At 29.0% G+C, this 7,735-nt stretch overlaps 1 long non-coding RNA gene across 2 annotated transcripts; it reads left to right on the plus strand.

The window, feature by feature from the left end:
* Positions 1 to 2,110: 2,110 nt before the first annotated feature.
* Positions 2,111 to 3,989, plus strand: LOC117102158. Of its 2 annotated transcripts, none has more exons than XR_004444370.1 (3): positions 2,111 to 2,316; positions 2,944 to 3,054; positions 3,618 to 3,989. It is a non-coding gene; the product is annotated as an uncharacterized LOC117102158 (long non-coding RNA). The 2 variants fall into 2 exon arrangements; XR_004444369.1 differs by having other exon boundaries at positions 2,118 to 2,316; positions 3,615 to 3,989.
* Positions 3,990 to 7,735: the final 3,746 nt, after the last annotated feature.

Here is a 7,735-nt window from a genome sequence, read left to right on the forward strand (position 1 = left end):
AAATTTGTTCACAATACATTTCTTTGGTTTATTTGGAATATATTTATAAGTTTCAATAAGAAAAAATGCCATCTCTTGAATCTGAATTACTGTTATGGGACAGTTCTAGCCTAAAACCAGAAATTTTAATATCTCTTTATAGTTAATTTTGACTACAAAATAAGCAATTACTTAAAAACCAAATTCCAAGCCCCATCATCTCAATATTTTTTTTAACCCAAAACCTACCTGTGGTGTATCTCATGAAAGTAAAGAGTTTATCATTTGATAGACTTCTAATATATTTTTGGAGAAGTTTCCCCGTGTTTCTCTCCGACTCACTCAGTTGGTCTGGCAGGATGATACTATCTATAACTCTTTTGTGAGTAGGTACTGCCTGGTCACATATGTCACTAATGTTGGACCTGAGGATGGGTTTTACTTGTCCACAAAGACACGATGCCAGCATCTGCTGATGTAAGCCGGTCCTTCGATTAATGTCCTGTGTGCAGTGTCCCTCATAATTTCTTCAAGGTTTTCTGCCGTTACATTTCTCCTCACTTGATAGGAGTCGAGAATATCTATCAAGTCATCTTTGTCTATGCTGTCAAAGTTTTTAAGTGCAGCATCGAGAACAATTCTTTCACCCCTATTTATCTATTTATAATATATATTAAGTAGGTGAATAATACAAATTAATTGTTAGTTTTTTAATAGGTTGTAGATAGTATCTGTCTATAGATTATAAGCAGACTTAGATAGTAATTATGCAACTATGCTACTAATAGTTTTATAACACACTTGTTGTAGCCTCTATCAATATATTTATAATATATATTAAGTAGGTGAATAATACAAATTAATTGTTAGTTTGTTAATAGGTTGCAGATAGTATCTGTCTATAGATTAAAGCAGACTTAGATAGAAATTATGCAACTATGCTACTAATAGTTTTATAACACACTTGTTGTAGCCTCTATCAATATATTTATAATATATTTTAAGTAGGTGAATAATACAAGTTAATTGTTAGTTTGTTAATAGGTTGTAGATAGTAACTGTCTATAGATTATAAGCAGACTTAGATAGACATTATGCAACTATGCTACTAATAGTTTTATAATACACTTGCTGTAGCCTCTATTTATCTATCTATAATATACATTAAGTAGGTCAAAAATACAAATTAATTGTTAGTTTTTTAGTATATTGTAGATAGTATCTGTCTATAGATTATAAGCAGACTTAGATAGACAATATGCAACTATGCTACCAATAGTTTTCTAATACACTTGATGTAGACTCTATCAATATATTTATAATACGTGGTGAATAGTACAAATTATTGTTAGTTTTTTAATAGGTAGTAGATAGTATCTGTCTATAGATTATAAGCAGACTTATATGGACATTATGCAACTATGCTACTAATAGTTTTATAATACACTTGTTGTAGCCTCTATTCATCTATTAATAATATACATTAAGTAGGTTAATAATACAAATTAATTGTTAGTTTTTTAATAGGTTGTAGATAGTATCTGCATCTATAGATTATAAGCAGACTTAGACATTATGCAACTATGCTACTAATAGTTTTATAACACACTTGTTGTAGCCTCTATCAATATATTTATAATACATATTAAGTAGGTGAATAATACAAATTAATTGTTAGTTTTTTAATAGGTTGTAGATAGTATCTGTCTATAGATTATTAGCAGATTTAAGATAGACATTAAGCAACTATGCTACTAATAGTTTTATAACACACTTGTTGTAGCCCCTGTCCATCTATTTATAGTATAAATTAAGTAGGTGAATAATACAAGTTAATTGTTAGTTTTTTAATAGGTTGTATATAGTATCTGTGTATAGATTATAAGCGAACAGCAGATAGACATTATGTAACTATCCTACTAATAGTTTTATTATACACAAATTGTAGCCTCGTCTGTCTATTGATAATATATGTTAAGTAGGTGAATAATACAAGTTAATTGTTTGTTTTTTAATAGGTTGTAGATAGTACCTGTCTATAGAATATTATGCTACTAATAGTTTTATAATACATTTTTGTAGTCTTTGTACATCTATTTATAATACATATTTAGTAGGTAAATAATTAACTGTTATCTACAGTTAATCTGTTCAGCCAACCAATGCTAATCTTGAATGCTTAAATTTGATTGGTCACAAAGAAAGCTTCTTATTTTGAATTTTTTCAGTTAACTTCAATTTTTTAGTGGTAATACAGCTCTTTCTCAGCTGACATCTATGATGATAAAATAGGCAGTTTAACCATTTTTTGAAGTATTTCAGCAGTGTTAATTAAAGGTAAGAATGATTTTATTTATTATTCAGTTAATGGGGTTTATTTTCAGGGCATGCTGGCCTATTATTAAGGAGTCAAATCTAAGGATATAGGCCTAGCTAGTTTAGGGCCTTTGTTGGCCTAGTGGCCTAGCTAAGTGCAGCCTTGTCCTATAATTTAGCTAAGAGGAATGGTAAATTGGCTGTGTTCTCACAGAATTATAAGTTCATGCTATAATATATCTTTTTAATAATAGGTTTAGGGTTAAAGCATACTCCATTTGACGGAAGTTACTGTATTTAGGGGTATTTGTTTTTAGCCTAAGTCTAACAGTTTTATTAACTATTATGTATACTAAAGTATAATACATACTCCAAGTATTGAAATACATGCCATCGTGTTGGGATTCAATATTTCGACATTAATTATGTCATCATCAGTAATGATCAGGAATTATGTATACTATTATTACACATTTATAACATAGACTAACAGGCATGACAGCCAGAGTGTTTTTCACACCATAATTAATCCTGTTAATTGTATTTGTATAAGTATTTGTTAAATTCCCTTTCATTGTATTGTATTCACAATATGTTTTTGGGTAAATACTGAATAAATTAATTAATTAAATGGTGACTTTTTTTCAGGATTCCTTAATCAATGACTTTTTCTGTCTCAATTGCTAAGTGAAAACTCATCAAGTGTAGTAGGAAAGCATTATTGGGAAAACAGAGATTTAAATTACCTCAGATTCAAAGGTGAATAATATTGTTTTGTTTACATTTTAAGTTTAGGTTTGGATTATAAAACATATTCCAAATAGATACCTATTAGTTATTATGATCAGGGCCTGCTGTGATGAAGGTTATCAACTAGAGTAATATCAAAATATACTGCGGATACAGTAGGCCTGTAATTAATATTAACATTGTATACTGCACAATACTTCTGTTTTTAATAACTAAAATAAAAAATATGTTCATGTTTTAGGTACATTTAACAATACTAATAAATTATTTTCCTAAAGATGCAGACATCAAAATCACCATAGAATGGCTTTAAATTATTAAAAAATTAAAACATTTGTCATGATTTTAATTGACAAAAGACCATTTTCTTTCTTATTTTTACTTGTATAGTCTAATTTTTCATTCATTTTAAAAATTGTAATAAGTTTTCAAAATGCTCAGGACATGATATAATTTCTATATAAGAATAATGTATTTAAAATACTACCAAGTACAGCTCACTCAGAGTACTGTATAGGCCTACAATCTGCTCTATTTAATAAAAAAAATTGTTTCGTTGTATCTTTCAGCAGCCAAGGGTGAAACTCTGAAGAAAGTTAAAAGCTAATTGTAACAATCAGACAAGCAAAGACATGGACATGGACAATTGCCACTTAAATATTAGTAGAAAATTGCCATTTATATATTCTATGCCTGTAATGTAAAAGGTTCTTGAATATGGTTTTATATAATATAATAACTTTCATGGATGCTTTAATATACATTAAAGACCAAAATGCTGATTTAAACAGAACTTAAATGCGAAGACTCTAGAATAAGCTTGAATTTGAGGTATGTGTGTTAGTAAGACTTCAGCCAAAAAATATTTTATGGAATACAAGACAAACCCTATGATGCATAGTTAATGTTTTTGTAATTAAAAATTATGGTTTGTATATCTTGAACTCAATAAGTGTATTTTTTGTAAGTGTACAGGAGTTGATTATATATCCAGTTGTTATTTTACCACAAGGAACAATTTCAATCTAAAAAACATACATAACTGGTAACATTTCTAAATGGGACCAGTTAGACCAGTTGGAAGTGAAACCAGTTGTTTCCGTATGAAATAATAGTCAAATTGCTGTAGATTTTTATTAGTCTAATAATAGGCTATAGATTTTTGTAGTCCAATAATAGGCAATTGCTGCAGATTTTTAATAGTCCAATAATAGGTAATTGCTGTAGATTTTTAATAGTCCAGTAATAGCTGATTTCTGTAGATTTTTAATAGTCCAGTAATAACCAATTTCTGTAGATTTTTAATAGTCCAGTAATAGCCAATTGCTGTAGATTTTTAAAAGTCCAGTAATAGCCAATTGCTGTAGATTTTTAATAGTCTAATAATAGCAAATTCCTGTAGATTTTAATAGTCCATTAATAGCCAATTGCTGTAGATTTTTAATAGCCAAAACATAGCCAAATTGCGGTAGATTCTAAATAGATAGTTGTAGGTTATAATAGTTTTTTAATAGTCTAGATAGCCAAAAATTCTGTAGATTTTTAAAAGCCTAATAATAGCCAAATTGCTGTAGATTTTTAATACCCAATAATAGCCAATTGTTGTAGACTTCTGTAAGTCCAATAATAGCCAATTGTTGTAGACTTTTTATAGTCCAGTAACAGTCAGTTGCTGTAGATTTTTAATAATCCAGTAATAGCCAATTGTTGTAGATTTTTAATAGCCAAAACATAGCCAAATTGCGGTAGATTCTAAATAGATAGTTGTAGGTTATAATAGTTTTTTAATAGTCTAGATAGCAAAAATTCTGTAGACTTTTAAAAGCCTAATAGTAGCCAAAATTGCTGTAGATTTTTAATACCCAGTAATAGCCAATTGTTGTAGACTTCTGTTAGTCCAATAATAGCCAATTGTTGGTGACTTTTTATACTCCAGTAACAGTCAGTTGCTGTAGATTTTTAATAATCCAGTAATAGCCAATTGTTGTAGATTTTTAATAGCCAAAACATAGCCAAATTGCGGTAGATTCTAAATAGATAGTTGTAGGTTATAATAGTTTTTTAATAGTCTAGATAGCAAAAATTCTGTAGATTCTAAATAGATAGCTGTAGGTTATAATAGTTTTTTAATATTCTAGTAATAGCCAAAATCCTATAGATTTTTAGTAACTTAATAATAGCCAAATTGTTGTAGATTTTTAATACCCAATAATAGGCAACTGTTGTAAATTTCTATTTGTCCAATATTAGCCAACTGCTGTAGACAGACAAATAATAGCCATGCTGTAGATTTTGATAGTCCAGATAGCTGAATTTCTGTGGATTTTAATAGCTTAAAAATAGCCAATTTGCTGTAGATTTTTAATATCCAATAATAGCCAATTGTTGCGGACTTTCAATAGTCCAATAATAGCCAATTACTGTAGATTTTTATTAGTCAAATAATAGCCAATTGCTGTAGATTTTAATAGTACAGACAGCCAAATATCAATAGATTTTTAATAGCTGAAATATAGCCAAATTGCTGTAGATTCTAAAAAGATTTTTGTAGGTTATATTAGGTTTTTAATAGTCTGGTAATAGCCAAACTTCTTTAGATTTTTAATAGCCTAATAGTAGGCAAATTGCTGTAGATTGTTAATAGCCCAATAACAGTTAATATGCTATATATTTTTGAATAGCCCAAAAATAGTTATCATGCTGTAGATTTTAATAGATCATTGTAGCTTATATTTCATTTGTAATAGCCTAAAATTAGCCATATTGATGTAGATTTTAAATAGATCAATACTAGTCAAATTGCTGTAGATTTTTAATAGATAATTGTAGATTATGGTGGATTTTAAATAGATCAATAATACCCAAATTGCTGTAGAATTTTAATACATAATTTATAGGCAAAATGCTGTAAATTTTATAAGGGACCATTAAAGCCAAATTGCTGGAGAATTTTAAGGTCATTACCAGCCAATATTATTTAGATTGTAAATCTATTTATTTATTTCAAATCATAATAACGATACTGTAACATACTTATACATTATTAATGTTATTTCATCAATTATTAATACTGTAATATAAAATTCACAGAACAGAGTCCAAAGGTAGTTGAATAATATACTTACTATAACATTTATAGAATGAAAGTGTTCATAATAGGTAGTTTAGTGATATTTGAATGATAGATTTACTAGTACAAGATCGATTGAGGAAGTTCTAGTTATATTGTAGAATATTGATAGTTAAATAAAAGATTTTTTAAGTACATTGATATATTTAAAGATGCAGTTCTTGATAGATTTGTCATAGTTGAATAGTAGATTTTAAGTTGTATAAAATTAAATAGTTTGCTGATAGGTATATAATAGATTTGTAATAAATATTAATAGGTGCGACCTACAAATGTGGCTGCGAAATATGCTAATGAGGCAAAAATCTACTAAGAACTATAAAAAATATGCCAAAAATCTACTTATTAGTAGGTGTTAAATAGGTAATAGTGCTATATCTACTAAGGATGATAGATTATAAGGCTAATAGTTATAGAGCTATATCTACTAAGACTTTTTAATATGGGGTAGAAAGCTTCTACAGTACTCTATTAATTAAAAAAAATTGACAATACTCCAAAATTGGTTGCAGATCAGAACAATTCAAAAATCATCATCATTGTAGGTAACCTTTGATCGTGATGGAACTTAACACCCCGAACATATAACTTGCACCATTTGGTAATGTATAATCTAAACTACATGCGTTTGTTATTGACTTTGATATCGACATGCTATATCCATAACGATTGATCAGAGATCTGAAATCTGACGTAAATTGATCAATAGTGGTACATTCGAAAGTAAGGATTATTTTGTTTACTAATGCATAGAACAGTCGTTATTGCCCTTCTGCCCCAAATAATTGAACCTTTTTCATCTTCAAAATAATATTATTCACAGTTCTCTTGAGTACAATACAGCTAAAAAATTGAGGTAGGTAATTTTGTTATTGTTTTTGTTAAAGCATCAGGAGAGAGCAGAAAAAACAGTCACTCTCTCACTAGAAATATAATGGAATGGTATTCAACCAACAATGTGTTTACAAAGCAACCACTGTTACTTGGTAGAGTATTAGTTCACTATTTTTTTTAGATATTTTTGCTAATAACATAATAATAACAAAAATTAGTAAAATAATTTGTTTTGTACTGTACTTGCATTGTTTCTATTTTTTTTTCATTTATGCATACACTCTGTAAATGAAATAAAACAATTATTAGGTAAAATACAATGGTGGACCACCTGCTAAACTGAACTTCTCTACACATTCAGGGTAACGCAAAAATACATTCAACAACACTCTGGTTTAATCACTTAAAAGGTCTAACCGAAGCCAGCGGTTTACCTACAATTACTAGGCCTAGGCTAGATAAGAGACGGAGATGTAGGCCTACCCTACAGTCAGTAGTTAGACAGGTAGACCTACTACAACCCTGTCTCTTATACACATCTAGATGTGTATAAGAGACAGCCCCGTCCATAGTGTAACTGGAGAAAGGGCTTTGCCAATTTGTGCGGAAAATATCCTTCCAGTTTAAATCCAATGACTAATATATCGGCACATGCTCTCCACTCATTTTTAGTCATTGTGTCTCTGATACATGGAACTTTTACATCATCACCTGTTGTGTTTAAAC

Source organism: Anneissia japonica, unplaced genomic scaffold, assembly GCF_011630105.1.
Source record: "Anneissia japonica isolate Jap-2015-1 unplaced genomic scaffold, ASM1163010v1 scaffold2022_len89669_cov117, whole genome shotgun sequence".
In the NCBI taxonomy this organism is placed as follows: domain Eukaryota; kingdom Metazoa; phylum Echinodermata; class Crinoidea; order Comatulida; family Comatulidae; genus Anneissia; species Anneissia japonica.